The sequence below is a fragment of the Lepidochelys olivacea genome (genome assembly GCF_965140295.1).
Source record: "Lepidochelys olivacea isolate rLepOli2 genome assembly, chromosome: 13".
Classification (NCBI taxonomy): Eukaryota; Metazoa; Chordata; order Testudines; family Cheloniidae; genus Lepidochelys; species Lepidochelys olivacea.
The window spans coordinates 26,340,572-26,367,721 of record NC_140423.1 but is presented as its reverse complement, the minus strand read 5'-3'; positions in this window follow the sequence as shown (position 1 = coordinate 26,367,721).

Here is a 27,150-nt window from a genome sequence, read left to right as displayed (position 1 = left end):
TTGAGTTTCAGCCTTAGTAGCATATTTTCACTTTTGTTTGTTTGTAACCATCTCTATCCTTATTCCTTCTACTTGGTACCAGTTAAACCTATGCCCTTTTGTTAACAAACATCTTTGACTTTTACGGTAAGCCAGCTCAGTGCTATGATTGAAGGGGCGGGTGTTTTAACCCCCAGTTAAGCTAAAAGGCTGCTGCGTACCGTCTCTTTAAAGGAGCCGTGAACTGGATAAGGTTTTGGGAGCTCTACAGTGAGAGAGGATGTGCACCGCAGAAGGACATGTTGTGGGAACAACTCGGGGATGGAAGGGTTGTTGAGGTCCCCCTGCAAAGAGCAACTGGGCAGTGGAAGCCTTGCTGAGAGCTCCATGCGTGTCAGATAGCAATAGGTGTCAGGGCGGTGAGCCACAGCAGTGTAGCACTCTAGGCACCCAGAGTTACAAGGCCACTGTTGATTGAACCCCTTAATGGCCCAGGTGAATCTCAAATGTCACACCAGGGTTAGCTCTAGTGCACTAAAAATAGAGCACAGCATGGGCGGTGGTGGCTGCCCAGAGTACATCCCCATCTGAGACACCAGGCAAGCGTTTGGGACCCGCTGCTTTTCGACGCTTACAGTGCACTGTTTTTAGCACGCTAGCTCCATCAGAGCTAGCGCAGACCTGTCTCCTCGAGCTGGAAATTACACCCCCCATCTCAAAGTGTGGATGTACCCTTAGGATTTGTCAGAGCCCGGGGCACATTCACTGAGTAAGTCTGTGAGTGTCTCTGAATCAAAGACTCACCTGAGGACAGCCATGGGCACCTTTCCATGTAAAGAAGTCACACACACACACACACACGCGTGCCAGTTGAGGCAGTAATGCTGTACTGACCCTACCAGTTCCACAAGTGAAGGGTAAACAAGAGCAAGAGCTGTAAGGCACGTGTCCGAGGTAGACGCAATCAGCTCAGGGTAAAGCTGCAAGTTACAGCACACACTCATGTTCCGTTTCAGAGTAACAGCCGTGTTAGTCTGTATTCGCAAAAAGAAAAGGAGGACTTGTGGCACCTTAGAGACTAACCAATTTATTTGAGCATGAGCTTTCGTGAGCTACAGCTCACTTCATCGGATGCATGCCGTGGAAACTGCAGCAGACTTTATTTATACACAGAGAATATGAAAAAATACCTCCTCCCACCCCACTGTCCTGCTGGTAATAGCTTATCTAAAGTGATCATCAGGTGGGCCATTTCCAGCACAAATCCAGGTTCTCTCACCCTCCACCCCCCCACACAAATTCACTCTCCTGCTGGTGATAGCCCATCCAAAGTGACAACTCTTTACACAATGTGCATGATAATAAAGTTGGGCCAATCATGCACATTGTGTAAAGAGTTGTCACTTTGGATGGGCTATCACCAGCAGGAGAGTGAATTTGTGTGGGGGGGTGGAGGGTGAGAGAACCTGGATTTGTGCTGGAAATGGCCCACCTGATGATCACTTTAGATAAGCTATTACCAGCAGGACAGTGGGGTGGGAGGAGGTATTTTTTCATATTCTCTGTGTATAAATAAAGTCTGCTGCAGTTTCCACGGCATGCATCCGATGAAGTGAGCTGTAGCTCACGAAAGCTCATGCTCAAAAAAATTGGTTAGTCTCTAAGGTGCCACAAGTATTCCTTTTCTTTTTACTCATGTTCCGGAATCCCACTGGTAATCAGATTGGAACAGGATGAGTTTTCATTTCTATTACATTCTTGCTCCAGGGTTTTCGAAAAAACATTTTGCAAGATGGTCATGGTGTTGTGATCCCAGGGCACGACTCAGTGTTTGAATCTGAATCTTTCCAAAAAGTTACGTTTCGTTACTCTTCTGTTCCAAATGAAAATACACTGTTACTGTGCAGTCCTTGTATGCAGTATGGGCAGTTATAGTGTTCTGCTATCAAAGTCGTGCATTCCCTGCATTGTGCGTGTGTGCAGTGTGGCAGAGCTCCGACCTTGTCCCCGTGGGTCCCGTGCTTCCAGGCAATTTACGCTAGCCTCAGAGGCTCACTGTGACCCTCCACGTAGCCCTTCTCTCTCTAGGGCCAGGGTACAGTCTACTGAGCCCTTTTCATCATAAGCCAGCAAGAAGGTTGGTGAGAGAACTCCCACAGTCTCTGTTGTCCCTACGAGCTATATTCAAGAACAGTTTAGCTTCCTGTCCTGACAGGGGCCTGTCTTCCCCTCCCAGATGGTGTTTCTGTAGTGGCAGGTTGGGGGGAACCTGGGCCCATCCTCTACTCCGGGTTCCGGCCCAGGGACCCTACTGGTAGCAGCTGTTGGCAGCCGACCTTTCACTGCCAGAGTTGTTACATTTCCCTTGGCCACTTCCCCACAGCTCCCCCACTTCTCTCTCTTAACACCTTCTTCACCCTTACCTTAGGGCTCCCTTTCCAGTGCTTTGAGGGTGTCTTCATTACCCAGCCCTTCAGCTGCACTTCCTCTCTTCTGGTTCCCTGGCTCTCTTCGGCCTGACTGGAGTGAGCCCTTTTATAGTATCAGAGGGGCCTTAATTAGAGTCAGGTGTTCACATTAGCCTAACTGCTTCAACTGACTCTTTGCAGGCTAATTGGAGTCATGTGTCCACCATAGCCTGAAGCAGCCCCTGCTCTGGTCAGTCAGGGAACAGAAAACTGCTTATCCAGTGTCCAGTATATCTGCCTTCGAATACTCTGCTGTACCCAACTGGCCTGAGTCTATCACAGTAGGGGTTATATTATTCTGCTATGAAGGACTAATTAATCAGCCCATTATTTAGGTCCTGATCTTACACCATTAAAGTCAATGAACAGAGCATCAAGATATTCTTCAACGATTAGCAAAATGTAATTAGTTTTTCAGGCATTACGTGAGTGGAAGGGATGGATGGAAAAAGAAATATATTGAGCAGAGTACTGAAGTATGAGTAATCTAGATAGCCTGCAAACACAAATACACCTTTTCAATATGCTATTCATCTCTCTCTCGCTTCTTAACCACACTACCCAGTGCATGAATAATTCTCTTTCAGGTCAGTATTGTGCAATCCATTTACATAATAGGCAGTTTATTCAGAGTGTAACTTTTTTTTTTTAACAAAAGCATAAAAAACTGGGTTAGTGCTTTTGTTGTGTGGTGTGTAGTTGCTGGTGAGTATTTGCTTCAGGTTGGGGGGCTGCCTGTAAGCGAGGACTGGCCTTTCTCCCACTGTCTGTGAGAGTAAGGGATCGTCCTTCAGGATAGGTTGTAGATCCTTGATGATGCGCTGGAGAGGTTTTAGTTGGGGGCTGAAGGTGATGGCTAGTGGCTTTCTGTTACTTTCTTTGTTGGACCTCTCCTGTAGTAGGTGACTTCTGGGTACCCTTCTGGGGTACCTCACCAGCAACTACACACCACGCAACAAAAACACTAACTCAGGAACCAATCCCTGCAACAAACCCTGTGGCCAACTCTGTCCACATATCTATTCAGGGGACACCATCATAGTACCTAACCACATCAGCCACACCATCAGGGGCTCATTCACCTGCACATCTACCAATGTGATATATGCCATCATGTGCCAGCAATGCCCCTCTGCCATGGATGTTGGCCAAACCGGACAGTCTCTACGCAGAAGAATAAATGGACACAAATCAGACATCAAGAATTGTAACATTCAAAAACCAGTAGGAGAGCACTTCAATCTCCCTGGACATTCAATAACAGACTTAAACATGGCAATTCTTCAACAACAAAAAAACAAAAACAGACTTCAACGAGAAATTGCAGAGCTGGAATTAATTTGCAAACTGGACACCATCAAATTAGGCCTGAATAAAGACAGAGTGGATGGGTCACTACAAAAAGTAATTTTCCCTCTGCTGATACTCACACCTTCTTGTCAACTGTTGGAAATGAGCGATATTCACCTTGATTGCATTGGCCTCGTTAGCACTATAGAAGTAATTTTCCCTCTCTTGATATTCACCCCTTCTTGCCAACTGTTGAGAATAGGCTACTTTCACCTTAATTGAATTGGCCTGGTTAGCACTGACCCCCCACACTTGGTAAGGCAACTTCCATCTTTTCGTGTGCTGTATATATATACTGATTACTGTATTTTTCACTCCATGCATCTGATGAAGTGGGTTTTAGCCCACAAAAGCTTATGCCCAAATAAATTTGCTAGTCTCTAAGGTGCCACAAGGACTCCTTGTTATTTATAGGACTGTCATCCCAGTGTTGTAACAATACTTTATCTTCCCATAGCATCTTTCATCCAGAAGTTTCCCAGAACTGTTTGTCTGTCTGTCTATTTGATCTCCCAGCAGCACGGTACCTGAGTGCAGATTACCATGCATGGCAACTACTATGCTCACCACTGATATACAGCCCCCGGGTTGTAGAAACCTTTATTCAGGTGGAGGGTCATCCACTGCACGGCACTGGATGTAGGGAGCAGAAACGGAAGGGAAGGTTAAGATGTACGTCTGGGATGTGTGTGCCATTCCACCATAAATGAAGGTTTTAAGCTACATAGGATCTTTTTCTTCTACAGAAGGAATTCAGCGTTGGCCGCAGTGGGGCTCTTATTTGATGCCAAGGGAAGTTGACTGATGGAAGAGAAACAGGCACTGCATCTGTTAAAACTGAAAGTTCCTTTTCCTTAGTGTTCACAAGCCAGGATGGGAACACGTGGCTGAGACAGACAGAGCTGTATCTCCCATGGGAAGGAAAAGAAATGCGGAGGGAAATCAGAACGCCTCTGGCACCATGTACCCAGTTGAAGGCTAACAAAACTTCAAGCTGCCTCAATGCCACACAGGCTCATCCTCAGCCCACCCACACATCTTGAATGTGTTCTCGGTGTTCTGCTCTGACAAGCGCTCACATCACAATACCAGCCTCTCTGCCATCTTTCAAATTCTCACCTAGTCACTTAATTAGCACCCTGCTACTTCTCCAGCTGCAGTGCATCCTCAGTGCTCCCACAACGGCACCGTGGTGTTTAATGAACCCTTGGTTGCGGTAAATTCTTATTCATAGCCTAGTGGTCAGTATGCCTGAGCCCTGCCTGTTCTACAGTTTCCCCTACTGCTCCCACAGGGTGGGCTGCAATGCTGAATTTTGGGTCCAGTGTTCATCAGCATAGACAAGGCATCCACCTGTTGAAAGCTGCAACTTGATCCCTCATGCAGAGTGCTTGAGCGTTATTGTGATCTCCATCCAGCCTCCGTACAGCCTGCTCCTCATCCAGCCTGGAGGAAGCTGTTACCTGCTATGAAAGGGAATCAGATTTTTGAAAATTGGCTGGTTGCCACTGGGGAAAAAAGGCTTCCTGGCAGCAGTAATAGCCAAGGACAGCCCCTTTGAATGCCCTGCTATGGCTTTGGAGTGCTGCCTTCCCATCACAAGGGGCTTTTATCTCATCTGGACCTTTCAATGATGACCCACTACCTTGGTGGGACCACAGCACTGATGAATGCTTCAAGCCCTGCTGAGTTGGAGTGGACAAAACAGCTCCTCGGAAAACCGTTAGAGTTACTGGTACATCTTCTCTTTGGGTAGAGCCATATCAAGTCCCTGATCAATAAGCCTGATTGACTGGCCCAGGTCTCTCTCTAGATACCAGACATCTTTGCCATTGAGAGCACTGTGGAGGCCATGTGGACCCCAGGTGGATGCACAATTGGCAATTACATTAATACAGAGAGAAACTCCAGGAGCCAACGATTTTCTTTGAAATGATGCAGTACAATAGGTCTTCAGGGCCGAGCCTGCAAGCCGTACGTGTGTTGCTTTCAGCCCCAAGCTGAGCAATGGCTGCTTGCTTTGCAGGATCTGGCCCTTATTTTGCATAGTGTCTAAACTATAGCCCAAAATTGAAGAGGTGCAGGGGGAGAGGAGAGAGAGACCAGGGCTATGAGCGTGGGGAGGAGGTCCAAAAACAGCAAGGGAAATTTTGAATGGAGCCATATCTCCTGCCACGGAGAAAAGGCAGAAACAGTAGCTGATCCTTTTTAGTGGGCCCAGATGTGGCCTCCAAGCTTTCATGCCGTCCTGGCTGGAAGACAGATGCATGGCAGCGAAAACCCCTTTGTCAGAAACGCAATTCCTTCCAGTCCCCCTAAGGGAATGGGCTGATGCAGAGAGCACGCTAAGAGACTTCTATAACAAAAAGACTCAGTCCTAGCTCCGCTGAGCTGTGCGCCCCTCCTCACCTCACCTCAGCAACCAGAGAAAGCGCAGCTCTTCTTCTTACCGGCCGCCAGACCAGAACCACGGTGCCACCTTGAGAGAGAAATCTTCCTCTAATTGTCCCGCCTCAAAGAATACAATGCAGAGAGATGCCAAATCCCACAGGTCTTAGTCTCATCTTAAAACCACCAGAGTGCAGCCCAAAGCATAGCCAAGCTTAAGCCAAGAGATCCAATTCTGACCGAACTGGAGGACGGACAATATGGGACACTTCCAGCTATCGTCATTGGGGATAGCAGCCCCCTGGTCCAAGCCAGAGCGGATATAGAATGGTTGAAGTAGCAGCCATCCATGGATGCGGCTGATCAAAGTGATCAGTAGAGCAGGAGTAGGAAGCTCCTTCAGCTGCTTCCAAACCCAGCTGCCATGAGCTTTCACTAGCAATGGTACTCACCCCACAGCCATAGCGAGGGGACCCTTCCAAACTGAACTAAACCTACAGAATGGGAGGCTACACCTTTGAGAGCCGAGACCAACCCTTCTGAAGGTCACAAAATGCCCAGACATAGAGGAGCGAGGAAGCTGGTGATTTGTCTGGATCTATCATTTGGTGTTAAGTATGCATTCATCTTTTAAAAGGAAAATAAGTGGAGGGCATAAGATGGGAGGATGTGTGGGCTGTTTATTTAATACTCCAGCAGGAAACTTCCAGGCATGAGGAAGAGGGGGAGCTCTACAGCAAAGCAAAGAGAGACAGGGGGCTTGTCTACATGGCAAGTTGCTGCGCTGCGAGCCAGGGTGTGAATCTACTGTGGGCCAGCTTCCTGCCCAGTGACGTCCTGCGTAGACCCTGCTCCAGCACAGTGAAAGTCCCGGAGAGCAGCTCAGGTGTAGCAGGCATGTTGGTGTGTTGTGGAGTCACACCCTGGCTCGCAGAACAGTAACTGAGAGTTTGCCAGGAAGGTGGGGTGGGAGGGGTTAATCCACATCTTGTCCAAATTAATACACTTTGAAAATATTTGCGTTCACATGACCCAATTCATTGCAGTGCACTGACCCCACATTTATCGCAAGCTCTAGAGGCCTCTTTCAAAGTGAACTAACTTGGCTGTGAAGTGAGTTAATCTGGTCTATAGTTTGTGTGCATCTGAGGCTGCCGAGCACTGCTTTGGCAGTCCTCCAATGGCTATCCCACGCAGCTCTGCAGGCAGCTATTACAGATGTGTCTATTTACCTCTGCGTCCTCCCTTGCTCTGGGGTCAAGTTGACCAGATGTCCCCTCTCCTGTTTATAAGATGGTGCAGAGCCAGATTTTTGTCCATCTGCTCCTGGATTCTAGTTTTATCACGATTTCTGTGATAATACTCCAGAAGCTCAGCAACATGCCTCGAGCAGCCACCTTGAGCCGCACTGAGACCCCGAGAAGAAGCATAGGTGCAGGACACTTTTGTGGCCAGCCCCCTCAATAAAGATCTTTGTGGGCATACCTAGGCAGACATCCATGAGGGGCCACAGCCGGGCTGCTCCACATGGCTGGATGACGAGCAAACAGTTCAGCAGCACCAACATGAAAACGAGGGCTAACTGGGAGATGTCCAGCAGGGGACGTGTCACCCGTCTATTTTGGGGGGAGCTGCACCAGATTTTACACAACTGGACCACCCACGCCGCTCGTGGAGCCTTGTGGTTACCTTCCCCCATCAGAGGATGACCAACAAGACTCATTGGGGCATACACACTAGGGGGCCAGTGAAGAGATCTCCCTGGAAAGCCAGGCTCTGTTTGGGACTCAGGACCCTGATGCCAGCCAGGTAGAAGGTGAGCCCAATCCCTGCCTCATAACAACCAGCCCCAATTCCCAGGTAGGAAACCAGATGTGGACTGAGGATGCTGATCCTATGGAGCGACCCCCGGCATGAAAGATTTTAATAATTTACTATTTACGTTTTAATTTATTATGATGATGCAGCACTGGTTTGCTAGCTTTTGTCCCAGGTGCTCCCCCAGCTGCAGCCATTGTAGATGGGTATGAGCTAGAAGGTTTCTGAGTCCAAGATCCCTGCCTCCCTCCTTCAGCCCACGCTGTCCATTCTCCCATCCATGCCCCTTTCTTAAATGGTGTCTACTCATGGCCAGGCAATCGACCTCTGTCTCAAGCTAAAGCCCCATCTACCGACTGTTTTCAGGCCCATGCCGTGGAAGGCACATGCCCATGATGTACCTATTTGCCTTTTGCATTTCCACAGCTGTCCTGTCCGACGTATGCCACCCACTCCCTGAGCCCCGTTCGCCACCTTAAAATGGCAGCTGGCAAGCATGATGCAGCCCTTGCCTCTACCCCACCCCATCCCGTGGCAGAGTTGAAGAAGAAAACATTCTTTTGTGTATACTGCCAAGTTTACTGAGACAGGGGTTACAGGAAAGGAAGTTTGGTTGGTGTTCTCGCTGCACATGAGGCAGACAGGGACATTGTGGCCCTGTGAAGCCACACAGAGTACAGCTCCCCGTAAATGTCCTGGAACATGCATTCTTTCAGACTGGTAACAAGGAATGCTTCCGGCAATCGCTGCAGAACCCTAGCTGTTTTCTCTGCACTTTCAACATGGCTGCAGGGGAGAGAACGCAAAATTTCAGACTGAGAAATGTTTCTGTTTTTGTTTGGCGATTATGAGGAATAGCTGCCTGGCCAGCCGCATCGGCAGAGCTCGTGACTCCCTTCCACTCCTGCAACACTTCTGGAGGGACCCACCTTGGGGAAAGACTTGGCAGAGTAGCCATTCTCTGCCTCCCAGTCTCCTGCCTCAGTGCAGTGTCATGAAGAGTCAGGAGAGCCCAAAAGGAACATAGAAGGGATTGACCTCCAGCTCGCCCCAGATTCATTCCACTAACCTCTCCGACCCCGTACAGGAACCTCCAAGGCACAGCAAAACTGCAAAGCCAGGCCAGGAACGTAATTCCCAACCCCTTCCCCACCCCTGCGCGCCAAGGCACAATGGCAAAGCTGTACAGCACCGACACAAAATCCCAGCGCACGCACCACTTTCCATCTCCCAGGTTCCCCCAAGCCGGGGAAGAATCTCAGGGAGGTAAAGGCAGAAATGGATGTAAAAAAAAATGTTATTACGGCCTCTCTAACAGTTTGGCATTTTTGGTAATACTCTCCACAGCTATGGCCCCTCCACTGGCCAGACCCTCAAGGGCAGGGCCCTTTTCAATGGCAGACAGGAGACCCTGGAAGACTCCTGATGAAGTGTTTGCAGACATCACCACAGAGCCCTCCCCAGAACACCTGAAGAACCCAGAGCGATGGTGGCAGCATCTGCGGACTGAGGGGGAATCCGACAAGGAGGCTTCCAGGGAGATGGCTGCAGTGGCAAAGGACAGTGGGTGGCAGTTGCCAGGGAAAGCATTGCCATGGCCAAAGATAGTATGGAAAGAGGCAGGGAGATGCAGAGCCAATACAAAGCCAGACTTCCCTGCTGCGGCACATGGTATTATCAGGGAAGCAGGCGCTACCCTACCTGCAAACCCGCACCTAGCCATGTTATGCAGCCTTGGGACAACACAGGCTTCTGGGAACAGCTACAGCTCCTCCCTGTTGTACCCACGCTGCATTGCTCCCAGAGGCTGCACCCCTCCCAGACACCGAGAACGGTGATGACTGGGACCCCAGCTCTTTTGAAACCTTTACTACCCCTGGTAACGTCAAGCCTTAGCACTTCAGGCCAGAAGGCCCATGAACCAGAAGAGGCAGACACGAGACAAAGTCACAGGTGAGTTTAAGCCTGGTATTATGCCCTGCCCTGTCGCACTTTACTGTTCTGTTTCACTTCTGGTGCAATGGAAGGGTTCTTTGGAGGCAGAGAATTGGCAGATTTTAATACGTTGTGTCATACTTAAAAGCTGTTTCATTTTCATTTCCTTTGAAGGTTGGTTTCTGTTCACTACTTAATCGATTGTTACGTAATAACAACCTACAAACTGTCATTCATAAGGAGTATTTTACATGGAAGATCATTACTTTACCACTAATTGATAAGGTTTTACACATACATGCAGACAGACACAAAGTACAACTGGGATTGCCACAATGCTGCATTTCCACAGCCCACAAAACACGGAACTGTCCAAAAAGACTTCCAAACTCTGCTCTCCCCCTCCCAGTTTAACAGCTGGAGGTTCAGCTGCACCGTTTCAGGCCTGAGACTCAGCACAAGAGCAATAGGCATCCTGGACAATATTTGCCCCAGTCATTTGCATTTTGTACTGGACGCTTTGCTGGCCACTCAAACGGCTGAGCAAGTCTCTGCGCCTCAGCATCTCACCTATCGCTAAGGATTTCTCCCTCACTCTCACAAATATTGTGCAAAATACAACATGCTGCTATGATCGTTGGCACTTTTTCCCTGCTGCTGCCACCCTAGCCCACAAACAGCACCAGCTCCCTTTCAAATGGCCAAACGTACATGCCCCTGTCATTCTGCAGCTGGTAGTTCAATTCCTTCCTTCTGTCCAATGGGCCTGTGAATGGCTTCCTTAGCCAGGGAAGCATGGGGTAAACCAGGTGTCCCAGGATAACTGGAGCAGTGTCCATTATTGTGCATAGTGTTTCTGGGGGCAAATAGCCCATTTTCCACTAATTTAAATAGAGCTGAGGTCCAAAACATCCTGGCATCATGGACCTTCCCAGGCCACCCAGCATTTATGCCCATGCACCTGCCACAGTGGTTGACAAGCAGCCCTTTGAGCACCACGGAGAAATACCCCTTTCTGTTTACAAATTCTGAGCCTGATGGGCGGGGACAAATAATAGGCTTGTGGCTCCCGTTTGCCCCAGTACCGTTTGGAGATCCCATGTGTGCAAAGCCATCAATAACCTCTGGACACCGCATGCTGGTACACTGCCACTGTAGCTCCGGGATCAGTACTGTACATAGCTCCAGAAACGTTGCCATCCGCATCCTGGAAATTCTCTCGCTGCTGCTGGTCATCCCAGATCTGCAGAATGATTCTTTCCCACCAATCTGTACTGGTCTCCCCAGCCCAGAAATGGCTCTGCAGGCCATGAAGCTGCTCCGGAAACCAGTCCTGTACTGTCAGTGGCTCAAGACGTTCCTCTTCTACTTCGTCTGCATCCTGGTTCTGCCACCACGGAAGACTGTCCTGCTGCTGGAGGAGATGCTGCTGCATATTACCCGCTCAGTGGTGCGGCTGGCCAAGTCCCAAGCTGAATTCATAGGCGCCGACTCCGTGGGTGCTCCAGGGCTGAAATACCCCGGGAACTGAGGAAGCCGGCACTTATGGCTGAATTCATCGGGCTTGGAGGGCTGAAATACAGCCCAGGCAGCCCCTGCATATTGGAGGCTGCCAGGATAACAGCGTGGCGCATGGTTGGGTCCATGCTGGCCGACCACAACTTGAAAATGGCGCTAGCCTGCCCACAAAGAGCACCAGGCAGGGACAGATGAATCATGGGAACTTTTAAAAAATTTAAACTCTCCTGGCTTCTGCTCTGCAGCCCACAATGCCCAGAAAGAAAAATCCCAGAATGCACCCTGCTCAACTGCGAAGCAAAGGAGCATGGGATACCCGCTGAGAACACCATGCTTTCAGGTCGCCGCAAACTGCCACATGTCTACAGTGATGTGCAGTGAATGAGGGTGCACCGTCCCATGGGCCGGCTGTTAGTGCGGCTTGCAGAATGCATGTTACTTGACACGCAGAGAAAAGCTGTGGATTAGTCGCCCTCCCCGCTGCCCTGTGTAGACAAGCCCCAAGTTCTGCATCTCTAAGGAGAATGCTGTTTTCTTTGTTGTCAGAAAGTTCCTTGTTCAGAATGAGAACCGGGCACCTCTCCTTGTGATTCTTTGCCTTGGTCAGATGACAGCTCCAGCCCGTTTGAGCATGATCTCTGTGCCAATGGTGCCAGCCTCTCCCTCCCCACTCCCCAGCCCTCTCCACACCCGGCACCTCCTCCTCCCCTGCCCCATGCAGTGCCCAGCCCCCGCTCCAGCCATGCCCCACGCTGGGGAAGCAGGGCGCTGGTAGTGCTCCCCCCGCCGTGGGGGTGTCAGCCCCTCTGCCCCGCGCCTTGCCGCCAGGCGGGACTTTTGACCGATGAGACGGCCGAGTCGCCGGCTGGCTTTGTCTCTCTTGGGGATCCTGTGGATCACTGCTCTCCTCCTCTTCTTGGGGGCGAGGAGGAGACTGGAGGTGGCAGGACTCGAAGGGCAGATGCCAAAGGTAACGAGCACCTGCTTCTCTTCGGGGACTGATGGCTGGGGTCCAGCCTGGATCGGCGTGAGGGGGCTTTGCAACAGCACTGTGGTGTGCCCAGCTGTCCCGCAGGCTAGAGCCCCTGCAAGTGGCCGCGGGGAAATGCCCCGAGCACACATGCAGCTTTGAGAACAGTCACGTGTGGGAGAACCGCTTGGTTCGGTGCCCTCCCTCCCCCTGTGCTCATGCTGTACACCAGGCTTGGGGAACTGAGTGCCAACTTCTTTGCAACAGTTTCCCAGTGAAGTCCCTTAGGCGCTTACTTCCCGTAGAGAAGGCAACCAAACCAGGGCATGATGCACTGAGAGCATCATCACCAGTGCCTTACATTTCTCCATTAAACTCCTGCCACCATCTCTTCCTGTCCTCCCCGCCAAGGGTTTTTAATGTAGGGCTGGAGGAGTGAACAGGATTGCACGGCAGCCTAGCGATAGCCCAAAGGCCAGCCGCGTTTGCTGTGATGGGGCTGGAGATTAGCTCGCTGGGTTCCTTGCAATCTGCGGGAGTTTTGCCTGAGTAAGACCTGAAGTGCTCAGCATCTCTGAAAATCAAGCCCAGAATAACACTGACGCCCCTGTCCTGGGCCAGACGCTCTGAGTAAGGGGCTTCAGCAGCGATTGGCGGTGGGCAGAGTAAAGCAACCAGGACGGTCATGACGGAGGCTGGAACTCTGTCCTCACCTCACACCTGTGGGGAAGACAGGCCTTCAGACACCCCCTCCCGCCTGCATTGCACTGTCCAGCCCAGGAGCAAGGAACCATTTCACACCTTAATGCTGGGGGGAGCTGAAGCCCAGAACAGGGAAGTAACTTACCTGAAATCATCCAGTGAGTTGGCGCCAGGGTGGAGAATAGAAGTCAGATCCTGACTCCCAGCTCTGTGCTCTGATCCCCGAAACAGCCCTTTCCAGATCCATGGCGGGGGGAGGCGGGGGGCAGGAGGGACTCTAGCCTCCTGCAGGAGACCCAAGGCCATTTATTTTCATTAAATATGTAAACTAAATAATGAAATTAATAAATTTTCAAGCCGAACATACATTAATTTTAATGAACAATGCCACATTATGCAGTATTCATTTTTGAAAGTTTATAATAAGCGATGCTCCGGGGGCAGGGGACAGGGAGCACAAGGTAGAAGTTTCGCCTTGAGCGCAAAATATCCTTGCACCGACCCTGGCTGGAAGGGACCTCAAGGAGCATTTAGATCATTGTCCTGCTCTGAGACAGGATTAAGGATACTTGTCCAACCTGTTCTTAAAAACCTCCAGTGACAGGGGTTCCAAAACCTCCCTAGGTCACCTGTTCCTGTGCTTAACTATCCTCAACTTTCCTAGTATCAAATCAAAATCTCCCTTGCTGCAAACTAAGTGGACTGCTTCTTGTCCGACCCTCAGTGGACATGGAGAGCAAACGATCCCTGTCCTCTTTATAACTCCTTTTTACATATTTGAGGTTTTATCCATGTAGACCTTTTTAATACTTCTCTACCTATAGGGAGGGTTGTGAGGATTGTGACATGTCCAGGCACTATGGCAACAGGGCCATACAAGCACCCAAGGTGGTTCGGGTCACAGCTAGGATTAGACCACTGGAATCTCTGCTTTGCAGAGCTGTGCTAAAACCACCATGTCCTTGTGGAAGGGCTGGAAGAATGACCCTATTTTGTGAATAAGTGATTATGTGGCTTTGGCATTCCAGCAGGTCTCTTAGCCTTAGGTGGATCACTCTCCTCCTCCTCCTCCCTGCCCCGCTCTCTAACCCTCCGAACAGTTCCACAAATTCCATCCCACTTCCATGGGACTCTCACGTCCCCAGGGTAGTGAATCTACACCAAAATAACCAACTCTCCCCACCGACTAAGGCTGTGTCTACACTTGTGTGCGTGGCCCAATACTGGCTCATGTAAATGCTCCCTGGGGCTCCCCACACCTGTGCCTGAGAGTCCACATATGCTGTGCTGGATGCAGGTATAAAGCTGCTTAGAGGCGTATACCTGTGTCCACACTGCCACTATAGGTATGAGACATTAGTTCTACCATTACAGGGGTGGTATCTCAGGGTTCTGTGTATCACAGGGAGACACTCTAGGAACTGTTTTGTTGTGGGTTGTTGGTCCTGTCCCCACCTTGATGCAGTTGCTGATAGTAGTTCCTGATGGCAGTTCCTGACCACGTCACCCCTCCTTGTTATTCCCTACAAAACTGTGTAGAAGACATGGAGCAATGGGATGACGATGTGGTTCTACTCCTGCTCCTCATTGTGGGATAAATGGTCATGCAGTACAACAGGTGCTCAGTGTGGTGCTGGATAGAACTTGGGCAGCATTTACTGATCTGTCAAAGATGGCAGACCTTGAGGGTCAATGACAATTCATTTGGATTATACCGGACAGATAAGGTGAATGCCAATATAGCCACAGTAGGCCCTCGTGTGGAGCACTTAAACTTTTAACATGAGCTTATGACGGTTTGTTTTTGCAGTGGAGGGGATAGTATTGCAGCTATGGTGGTTTTGGACTTTTATTGTCAGCAGAGCTAGATGCAATCAATGGCTGTTACAGAGCACTGATCCCTGGTACAGTTTAAACTGCTTAAAGTCTTGGGGGCAGAAGGGAGATGCTTCTGTACAAGGTACTGGCAGATGTTGTTATTGACAGTATATTCCCCCTCTTGCTTGGTTACTCTTCTTGGGGTTTGATTTTCAACATGTTTGATAAAGCCACTAAGAGACTGATCAACCCCTTTTCTGTGTTTTAGGCATCTGCTATGTTGAAAAATAGTAGTATTTTTTAACGCACATAATGGCTACGCTGCACTACCCCATCCCTCCCATGTATCCGTAGGACTTCAGAAAGATTTTAACACGGGGAAGAAGAGACTCAAATCGTATTTGCATGATCATGGTGCCAGATTTTTACACACCATTCCATTGTGTAGGAAGCTTGCAGCCCATTCCAGAACCCAAAGACACCTTCAGTTCGTCATCATTGGGAAGGAGGCCGCACACCCAGCGAAACAAAGCACAATTATTAGAAGTCTAAGGTAGAAGTTGTCATGGAAAGATCAACATATTTATAAACAAATTCACTGGTCACAATGGAGAACACTGCAGCTTGCGCCTGTCTCCTTCCCCTCCTCATCAGAAGGGGTGAGCAACAGAGGAAGAGGACTCAGTGAAACCTGGGGACTTCTCTTGCAAGGAGCATCAGAGGCTGATTTTTGGTGGTATTCCAGGACTCCTGCAGGCTCAGCGTTCGCCTCCTGATTGGCCAGTTGGTTAATGCTCCAGTGCTCTACTCACACAGTGGTGAGTGAGGGGAGAACTGGGTTTCAGAGAGGCTTGTCCAGAAGGCGTGTACTGAAGGAAAAGGCACAATGTGCCACCGTAATAAAGAATTGACCACATGGGGCAGGTTGTTACAAATTGGCAATTCAGAAACATACTCAGAGGCACAGATAGCTTTGCTGAAAAGTGCCACATGGCAATACGTTCTCCTGCTGATCCTAAGCAAATTTTATCTTGTTCTGTCTGCAGCAAACAAGCTGAGTTTGGACAGATGCCGTTGGCCACAATGCCCTCCTCCCAACAGAGCAGGAAACTGCCACAATAACTTAAACCTTCAAACACTGGGCCAGCCCTGGCATCTCCTTGATGCCTCCTGAGTTTTGGAACGCGGAGCCAAACTCCCTCCTCAACATTAATAACTTTATCATGGCAAGGGAGCCTCTCCACAGCTAAGGTTGCAACCACTTTTGATTGTAAGCTCTTAATTTATACCCGCTGTAACTTGGGTTTGGAAAATTACTTTGGCTGGAAATTGCCTGGTTTACTGTCAAGGTAAAGGAGATTCCTTCAGACTTTGCAGAAACAGACTCAGCTCAGGTGGTCTGAGTTACCAGTCATTGCAGAAACATACTTCTCTCTATTGTTTCCTTAGTCTATATATTGCAGTATGGCCCAGAAGCCCAAATTAGGCTCAAGGTCTCACTGTTTCAAGTTGCAGTGGGGGAGGTTTAGATTGGATATTAGGAAAAACTTTTTCACTAAGAGGGTGGTGAAACACTGGAATGCGTTACCTAGGGAGGTGGTAGAATCTCCTTCCTTAGAGGTTTTTAAGGTCAGGCTTGACAAAGCCCTGGCTGGGATGATTTAACTGGGAATTGGTCCTGCTTTGAGCAGGGGGTTGGACTAGATGACCTTCTGGGGTCCCTTCCAACCCTGATATTCTATGATTCTATGATTCTAGGTGCAGCACAAATACAGATGAAGAGACAAAGCCACCATGCCAAGGGGGCTGCCATCTTCATTCCCTCCCCAAAGGGGACAAATGAGGCACAGAGGAAAGTTGTGGCAGACTCAGGAATAGAACTGGCACCTCAGCAGACCCCTTGCTATCCACTAGACAATGATGCTTCTCATTCCCTTTGGTTTAAATCTCTATACTTGGTTATAACTAACTATAAAACATGGCTAGTGATCCATGCTCACTTTGTTAACATGCTCTGAGGACTGCAGATGACAGAGCTCTGTGCAAGGGCAAACTAGTATTGCTAGTCACATTCGGCAGTCACTAACAGATGCTTACCTGCAATGGCAGTCAAGGTAAGATGGGCTGTGCTCATATGCATGGTTGGTTTTGCTGTTTATTGACATGATGGTGCATTTATCTTTTCAGGGGCAGATAGGAGACAGTGAGCACAGCAAAGATAGTGGGAAGAGGTGTTCCTTGTTCCCAGTACACTTTGCAGATGTGTGTATAATCCTGCGGCCAGTCACCAGCTAGCATGACATCAAAGGGTTGTGGACCACAACATGACTACCAGGGGAAGGCGAAGGGGCTGGAGGAGCAAGCAGCAGTCTCACTGTGGCCTGGCTAAGCAGATAATACCACGTTTTGCACAGCTTCCTGAATCATAGAACCATGATACAATTAGATAGAACTGGATACAATTAACTTAGGCTTGATAGAAATGGGGAGTGGATGGGTCATTACACAAAGTAAAACTATTTCCCCATGTTTATTCCACCCCCACTCCCCACCATTCCTCAGACGTTCTTGTCAACTGCTGGAAATGGCCCACCTTGTTTATCACTACAAAAGTTACAAAAGGTTTTCCCACCCCCACCCCCACCCCCACCCCCACCCCTGCTCCGCTCTCCTGCTGGTAATAGCTCACCTTAAGTGATCACTCTGGTTACAGTGTGTATGGTAACACCCATTGTTTCATGTTCTCTACGTATATAAATCTCCCCACTGTATTTTCCACTAAATGCATCCGATGAAGTGAGCTGTAGCTCATGAAAGCTTATGCTCAAATAAATTTGTTAGTCTCTAAGGTGCCACAAGTACTCCTGTTCTTTTTGCGGATACAGACTAACACGGCTGCTACTCTGAAACCTGTCATTATGCAAGGCTCTGCATTTAGCCGTATGGAATGGAAATCTATCAACTTCATGAAAAAACTCGTACAGATACAGACAGACATCCTCTTCCTTTCCAAATGCAAACAGATGGACATCGTACCAAAAGGACTGAAGGTAAAAAATCCATTACAATCTACATACCACACAGACTATGCTGACAGCTTGTGCCACACGCTCTCAAAGAAACTGCGGAACCACCTGATCAACATCCTCTACAGCAAACAGGGAAAGATTAAGAATGAGCTCTCAAAAATGGATACTCTCATAAAAAAACAACCTTCCACACAAACTTCCTTGTGGCTGGACTTTACTAAAACTAGACAAGCCATTTACAACACACACTTTGCTTCTCTTCAAAAGAAAAACGACACTAAACTCTCTAAACTACTACATGCCACAAGGGGCTACAACAGTGGTTCCCTTAACCCACCCAGCAATATTGTTAATCTATCCAACTATACTCTTAGCCCAGCAGAAGAATCTGTCCTATCTCGGGGCCTCTCCTTCTGCCCCTCCACCTCCATGAACATGATACAGTTCTGTGGTGACCTAGAATCCTATTTTCGACGTCTCCGACTCAAGGAATATTTCCAACACACCTCTGAACAACATACTAACCCACAGAGACCTTCCTACCAAGACTACAAAAAGAAGGATTCTGGGTGGACTCCTCCTGAAGGTCGAAACAACAGACTGGACTGCTACATAGAGTGCTTCTGCCAACGTGCACGGGCTGAAATTGTGGAAAAGCAACATCACTTGCCCCATAACCTCAGCCGTGCTGAACACAATGCCATCCACAGCCTCAGAAACAACTCTGACATCATAATCAAAAAGGCTGACAAAGGAGGAACTGTCGTCATCATGAATAGATCAGAATATGAACAAGAGGCTGCTAGGCAGCTCTCCAACACCACTTTCTACAAGCCATTACCCTCTGATCCCACCGAGGGTTACCAAAAGAAACTACATCATTTGCTCAAGAAACTCCCTGAAAAAGCACAAGTACAAATTAACACAGACACACCCCTGGAACCCCGAGCAGGGGTATTCTATCTGCTACCCAAGATCCATAAACCTGGAAATCCTGGACGCCCCATCGTCTCAGGCATTGGCACCCTGACAGCAGGATTGTCTGGCTATGTAGACTCCCTCCTCAGGCCCTACGCTACCAGCACTCCCAGCTATCTTCGAGACACCACTGACTTCCTGAGGAAACTACAATCCATCGGTGATCTTCCTGATAACACCATCCTGGCCACTATGGATGTAGAAGCCCTCTACACCAACATTCCACACAAAGATGGACTACAAGCCGTCAGGAACAGTATCCCTGATAATTTCACGGCAAACCTGGTGGCTGAACTTTGTGACTTTGTCCTCACCCATAACTATTTCACATTTGGGGACAGTGTATACCTTCAGATCAGCGGCACTGCTCTGGGTACCCGCATGGCCCCACAGTATGCCAACATTTTTATGGCTGACTTAGAACAACGCTTCCTCAGCTCTCGTCCCCTAATGCCCCTACTCTACTTGCGCTATATTGATGACATCTTCATCATCTGGACCCATGGAAAAGAAGCCCCTGAGGAATTCCACCATGATTTCAACAATTTCCATCCCACCATCAACCTCAGCCTGGTCCAGTCCACACAAAAGATCCACTTCCTGGACACTACAGTGCTAATAAGCTATGGTCACATAAACACCACCCTATACCGTAAACCTTCCGACCGCTATTCCTACCTAAATGCCTTCAGCTTTCATCCAGACCACACCACATGATCCATTGTCTACAGCCAAGCTCTACTTCTTTTTTCATAGAACCATAGAATCAGATGGGACCACAAGGGTCATCTCATCTAACTATCTGGCAAGATGCAGGATTTGAAGCTATCAAACGGACTAGTACACAGTGATTTCCCACTACAGTTCATCAATTGCTGGTACAGCTCTCAGAGTAGCAGCCGTGTGAGTCTGTATTCGCAAAAAGAAAAGGAGGACTTGTGGCACCTTAGAGACTAACAAATGTATTTGAGCATAAGCTTTTGTGAGCTACAGCTCACTTCATCGGATGCATTCAGTGGAAAATACAGTGGGGAGATTTATATACACAGAGAACATGAAACAATGGGTGTTACCATACACACTGTAACCAGAGTGATCACTTAAGATGAGCTATTACCAGCAGGAGAGCGGGGGGCGGGGTGGGTGACCAGAGAGATTGAAGTGTTCTCCGACTGGTTTTTGAATGTTATAATTCTTGACGTCTGATTTGTGTCCATTTATTCTTTTACGTAGAGACTGTCCAGTTTGACCAATGTACATGGCAGAGGGGCATTGCTGGCACATGATGCCATATATCACATTGGTAGATGTGCAGGTGAACAAGCCTCTGATATTGTGGCTGATGTGGCTTGATTATCACTACAAAAAGCCCCCCCCCCCCCCCCCCCGCCCTCCCATCCCCCGCTCCCGCTCTCCTGCTGGTAATAGCTCACCTTAAGTGATCACTCTGGTTACAGTGTGTATGGTAACACCCATTGTTTCATGTTCTCTGTGTATATAAATCTCCCCACTGTATTTTCCACTGAATGCATCCGATGAAGTGAGCTGTAGCTCACAAAAGCTTATGCTTAAATACATGTGTCAGTCTCTAAGGTGCCACAAGTCCTCCTTTTCTTTTTGGTACAGCTCTGACTTCAGTGGAGTTGCAGCCACTTACACAAGGTCTGAATTTGACCTTGAAAGGCTGAAGCTCAGCTACTCATATCTAAGGAGCAAACTGTTTCATGACCACTCCAAGAGGAGACACTTTGATCTAGAAAAGATGATAAAACGTTTAAGTAGCAGCTGCCCTTAATTATTTGAAAGATAAAAATTAAATTAAAAGAGAATATTTCAACTGGTAGTCATCATGAGGTAAAATAGTGTATAATAATATACAAATAAAAATATAAAAATGAAACAACGTTGAAGCAAATTTCAGAATTCTGAAATACGTTTTTTCCCCCCAAAACCTAATTTTTTCTGAAATTCCAACTCATGGGAAATTTCTAGAATATTCATTTTGGTTCTGATTCAAACCGAAGATGAATTTTTTTGAAGTGTCAATATTTCCCACAAACTGAAAATTCCAAATTTTGACCAGGTACACACGAGTTCCTGTCCAGGGCTTTGACACCAGACAGTCTTCTTCCCTTTCCATGTGGCTATTGGGTAATTGTTGTATTAGGTAACTGAGCAAGTCTGTCAAGTAAAATCAAAGAGGTCACTGAGGTAGATGCACCTGTTGACTGAGGCAGCTAACTGTAATAAGCCTGCTTCCATAGATTAGGAAATAACAGGGCAGGCTGATAAGACAAGGAGACCCTGCAGAGAGGGTGAATGATCTGGAAGGGAGTGGAGGAGCTCTGCATTACATTGCCATTGTTTCCCTGATCTCAGTGCAATTACTGAACCCTTTGGAAACTAAAGCAAATCTTGAGTTTGTGGAAAAGCAATTTGCTTTTCTTAACTGTCCAGATTCCCAATTCTGGCCTTTTTATGAATGGTCTCGAGAGCTTTACTTACACAGGCACACTGGATGTATTTGATGGGATTGCAAGCACCAGAAACACAGGCAAGCTGGAAGGTCACATGCCGCATGAGAAGGGTTGAAAGCGGAGAGCCACGGTGAATGTTGCTGCTGTACCTATGTGCTGTGTGGACGCTCTGTGCTGTGTTTGTGAGTGGCGTCCTTTCCTGTAACTAACCCTTAGAAATACATTGGGGGGTTGGGGGGGGACTGAAAAGCGAAGATGGGGGAGGGGGGATTTTCCCTGTGTTACAGGAGACTGAGGTAAGACGGTGAAGCACTGAACAAGCCCGCCCCATCCTGCTTGCATGGCCGTATGAACTGCACCCTCTGACCTGGTGTCCCCCTGGAGGGAAGAGCTCTCTGACCCCAGTAGGCAACAGGTTAGCCCACGCTGTTGTGAGGCAGCGTGACATCGTCAGCCATCTATGACGTCACATCCCTTGCACACACAGACGCTAAAATGAGCTTCTTTACTCCCACCCACTGGGCTTCCCTGAGTGCAAGGGCTGCTCTGAGAGTGAGGCAGAGTCCAGGCCATGGGCTGGCTCCACCCCAACTGCACTGGCCAGTAGAAGAACAAATGTTGAACACCTTCCTATACACCATCCCTTGTGCCTTCTCCTGGGGAGATAGAGCTCCATGCCGCCTCCAAAATGGGCTGATGCCATGCAAACCCTAGAGGCCTTCCTCAGCATAGAGGAGATCCATATTCACCTTCTTGCCAAGCCGTATGGTTAAGGACCCTGGGCAAGACAATTGTGTTATTTGTGTTGCCCTCCAGCCGTAGGGTCCCATCTCACAGCACATGGGAAGGGCCATCGTGGGAGCCACAGGTGCTGACTCCGTGAGTGCTCCAGGGCTGAAGCACCCACCAAAAAAAAAAAATAGTGAGTGCTCAGCACCCACTAGCCAGAGCTGGTTGGCGGCTTGGGGAGGGCGGACAGCAGCGAGGGGCAGGCAGGGGTCCTCAGGGGAGAAGGTGCAGCAAGAGTGGAGCACCCCTGGGGAAAAATAAAGTCAGCACCTATGGTGGGAGTGATGCCTTTTCCGCAGTTGCAGATGGGGTAGTGGAAGTGGTGATGTGATAACTAGGCCTACAGATTTACCCTAATTAGGAGCTCACTTGTGAAGAGTGAGTGAAAGTTCACAAAGTGGCACAAGAAAGGGTCAGAAGGGCTTCAGAGTACAACAAGGCCTCCTGCTAGAACTCAAGGACTGTGTTAAGATCTCACATCTTGAACAAAAGAAGTGTGGAACTGGAAATCAATTAGTGTGTCAGAAATTAAGCCTAATTGGTGGACAAAATAATGAGCGTGGTGGGCTATTCTGTCCATCACTCCCTTTGGGGGTCCTTAAAAAGAGCCTTTTGGGGGGAAAGGCTGGCTACTGTGACGCTGGCTAACTAGAAGAAGGGGAAGGAACCACCACTGAATCCTGGGACTCAGCCTGACACATTGTGCTGATCCTGAGAGATATCCTGACCAGACCAGGCCAAAGAGAGGGGCCTAGATGACATGGTCACCTCCCCCAGCTCTGGGCTGAATCCTGACCACCAGTGGTCTGAGAGACTTTGTCACTCCCCACCCCCAATGTGTCCTTCTCTTTCCTATCGTTCTCCTTTTGCCTTCTCTCTAATAAAAGTCTGGCTCAGCTGGTGAAAACTGTATATTTTGCAACATTGCTGTAAGTCCATAACCGGAAAGAGGCAGCTGAATGAAAATCCCCTAAACAGCCCCATGTTTGCCAGATATCGGAATGACTTATAAGTCTGTGGCTGTGTTTTTCCACCAGTAAAACTGCAAGTAAGTCAACACCAAAGACAGAAGCTGCATTTTCTCTTTGCTGTTCTTTCCTCTCCCCTTTTGTGTATATTAGTCTTGTTTTATTTTCCAGAAAACAGGATCTAACTTCAAAATCAATAACAACAGCTCCAGCTCAGCCAATGTCTCTTTTTGCCAAAAAATTTGGTAGTCAGAGGTCTCTGCATGCCAAACGCTAAGCCTTGTTTAAACCTGTTTAATGTTGGGCCGTTTCAGGGTCATGGTAACACCTTTGCCTCTTTGGTTCCCTTTATTCCATCTAAGTTGATGCAACAGTGGATCTGCTCTGTAATTCAGGAGTACAGTTTGTAGGAATACATTGGTTTAATTTAATAAGGGGCTGCAAGAAAAAACAAGCATAAGGAAAAACAGCTCCAGCTAAGCCACTTCACTGTAAACACTGGAGGGCTGTTAAGGGGCAATGCCCCAACTGTTCGCTTTTCAGATTTTATGCCTCCCCAGCCAACCTTCAAAATGAGCTTTGTATGGAAGGGTCAAAACCCAGGAACACAGAAGAAAAAGAAGAAGAGGACTATAGCAACTTAAAGACAAACGGAAAGAGAATCATACAGAGGAACCCAGAGTAAGACCCAGGAACCCACTGGGGTGTTGGAAGAAGCTTGGCCTGACTGTGTTACCATCAGTGATGGTAAGCTGTTGGGGAAGATAGGCATGTTTGTAGATGGTTAAAACCCTTCTCTCTCTAAATGCTTTGTTCCTACTGTGAAAACAAGCAATACTTTGGTGTAAGAGCAGGCTGTCTGGTCACGATACTCACCACTAATCACAAACTCCCAGAGGGAAGGACTGCAGAGGTCTGAACTCAGTGGACCTGCTGGGTAAGCATGGCAGATAGGCAGCATCTTGTAGCCCAGGGTCCTGTCTAATAGTGAGGAAATTGTGGAATTTCACCCTTGAGGTATAAAAGCACAAGGCCAATGGTAATGCCCAAAGAGGTGCACTCCTAGAGAGCAGAAAGGGGACAGATGGTGCTAGCCCTGCAACTGTGACAATCATTTTTATTTGTACTGTGGTATCCCCAATCAGGGATCACGGCCCTATTATGCTAGGCGCTGTACAAATGCAGACCAAAAAGCACAGTCCCTAATCCAAGCTCCAGTGTGGCCTTACTGGAACTTTCTTGCACTGTAATCTTTAAAATGTTTTAAATGTAACAATATGCCCAACTCCTACAACAATCGATTTCTATGCGTCTATTGTCTGGCTGCACCTGAGAAAACACATTACAGTTGTCATCCTGATTCTGTGCTTTTGTTATGCCAAAAGCAAATTATAGTATTGGCTCCTGCTTTTTTAAATTTAAGTGCCATTGTTCACAACACCAGAAGAACAAAGCACAAGGCGGCAGAAGTTAATGTTCCCTTCAGACAGAAGTTCACTGTGCAATGCTTTTCGAGAACAGCTATCTACTTCTACAAGAGCGTTTAAATATTATCATGGTGATTTTAAGGGGACAGCAACTTAAAAAATAATCAGACCGCTGTCGGAAAATGGTGTAATCACTTTCACTGTGTCTCCTGAACAGCCATTTTGTTTTCCCTTGTTGTTTGTGTGGATCTTTCCCCACAGCAACAAGCGACAGAAGAGCATAGGAAGAGGGGACTGTGAAACCATAATAATCCCTTGTAGAGACACAGATGCAGGTGCCAGACTTGCAACTACATTTGACTCAGTGTTTGAAACTGACTAGATTTCAAGCAGATGGTGCCATCAGGATGCATCTTTCAAAGTGTTATGTTCATGGCATACACAGTGAGAAGTTAGCATGTAACACTTTGTGGTTCAACCCAGACCAGTAAGGGAGTTGTCATAACCTGCCCTGTAACTCTGGTTCCCTCTGTGCTGTGCAACAGCGGCTTAGAGCCCTTATAATGTAACATTGATTTTTTTTTTTAAATGTCTCCAGAGGCAATCCTGGCAATTACAGGCCAGTACTCCTAGCTTCAGTACCAGGTAAATTGGTTGAAATGATAGTAAAGAACAGAATTATTAGATACACAGATGAACACAATTTGTCAGGGAAGAGTCAACATGGCTTTAGTAAAGGGAAATCATGCCACACCAATTAGAATTCTGTGAGGGGACCAACAAATGTGGACAAGGGTGATCCAATGGATATAGTGTACTTAGACCTTCCAAAAGCCTTTGACAAGGTCCTCATAAAAGGATCTTAAGAAAATTAAAGTAGTCATGAGAGAAGATGGAAGGTCCTCTCATGGATCAGTAAATGGTTAAAAGATAGGAAACAAAAGGGTAGGAATAAATGGTCAGTTTTCACAATGGAGAGAGGTAAATAGCGGGGACCCCCAAGGATCTGTATTGGGACCTGAGCTGTTCAACCTATTAATAAATGGTCTGGAAAAAGGGGTAAACAGTGAGGTTGCAAAATTTGCCAATGATCCAAAATTATTACCCAAGATATTAAGTGATAATACCTCATCAAAAAAATGAAACCTGGTTTCTTTGTGGGACCTATTTTCCATAAAACTATGTTGAGCGGCATTGATTATATCCCTATCCTTTAGTTCTTTATAGATTGAATCCTGTAGCAGCTTTTCCATTATTTTGCCTGGGGTTGATGTCAAGCCAAACAGCCTATAATTACTGGAGTCATCCTGCTTGGCCATTTTGAATACTAGCATGACATTATCCACTCTGCCAAGCTTCTGGAATTACCCTGCTACTCCAAGATGTATTAAAAACTAACATAAATGGGCAAGAGATCTCCTCAAACAACTCTTTGGCTGTTCTCTCAGGTAAAGACGACAACTGGAAGAAGAGCTCCGTGTGAGCTTGAAAGATTGCCAAGAAACAATATTATCCCCTGGGACCAACATGGCTACCACAACACTGCATACAGAGATTATTCTAGAAATTAATGGTGCAAGTTCTACTGATTCAGAAAAAATTGGAAAACCACAATGGGGAAAATGGTGGACTGGGGGCTTGTCTAATATGGAGAGTTAGTGTACAGTAAGTTAGGCTGTAAATCTACAATGCATTAGTCTGTTGCACGCTAACTGGCCATGACAGAGTCCGTGACATGGAGAGGAAGGTGCAAATTGGGGCAGGGAAAGAATGAAAGCCCCTGAAATGGGGTGAGGCAGGAATGGGGGGGAATACTAAGAACTCCGAGTCCTGGTGAGGGGTCAATTGAGGGAACCAAACAGAACCCCCGCATGGGGAAAATGGGGTTGCACACAGAGCTGCTTGTATGAGGAAAAATGGAGGACCATGGTAGGGAAAAACAGAGAGGAGCTGCAGGGAGTCCCTGAAATATAGGGGCATAGGAAGATAGCCCACAGGGAGCTCCCAATGTGAGCAAGGAGCTCAGCCTATACAAGCTATAAAGTGCGTGACCCTTTAGTAGGGATCTTGGGTACAAGTTACCAGGGCCTGCTGATTTAAAAATGTTTATCCTTAGTAGATATATAACATCCGCCATAGTCACTAATGAACTGGAAAGTACTTCATTGTCTTGCAACCAGTATACCATCCTGTTTCTTTCCAAATACAGCACAGCAATATTTACTGAACACTTTCACCTCTTCTGCATCATTAACAAATTTACCATCTCCCACTAGTAAGATGGTATAATGGGCCTATATCAGTTAGAATTTCTTTTGTTCCTGACATACTTAAACTGCTTTCTATTATCCTTAGTCATCAATATAAGTTAGAAAATGTAGAAAATTGATAAGGGAAGCTAAAGACAGGGAAATATCCATAAGGCTGACTTCCCTCTTTTTCCAAATCTCATATATTTTATATATATTATCTATAATTATTTTTAATTGCTGCCTTCACTTCCCCCCTGAACAGGATGGGACAATGGCTACATTGC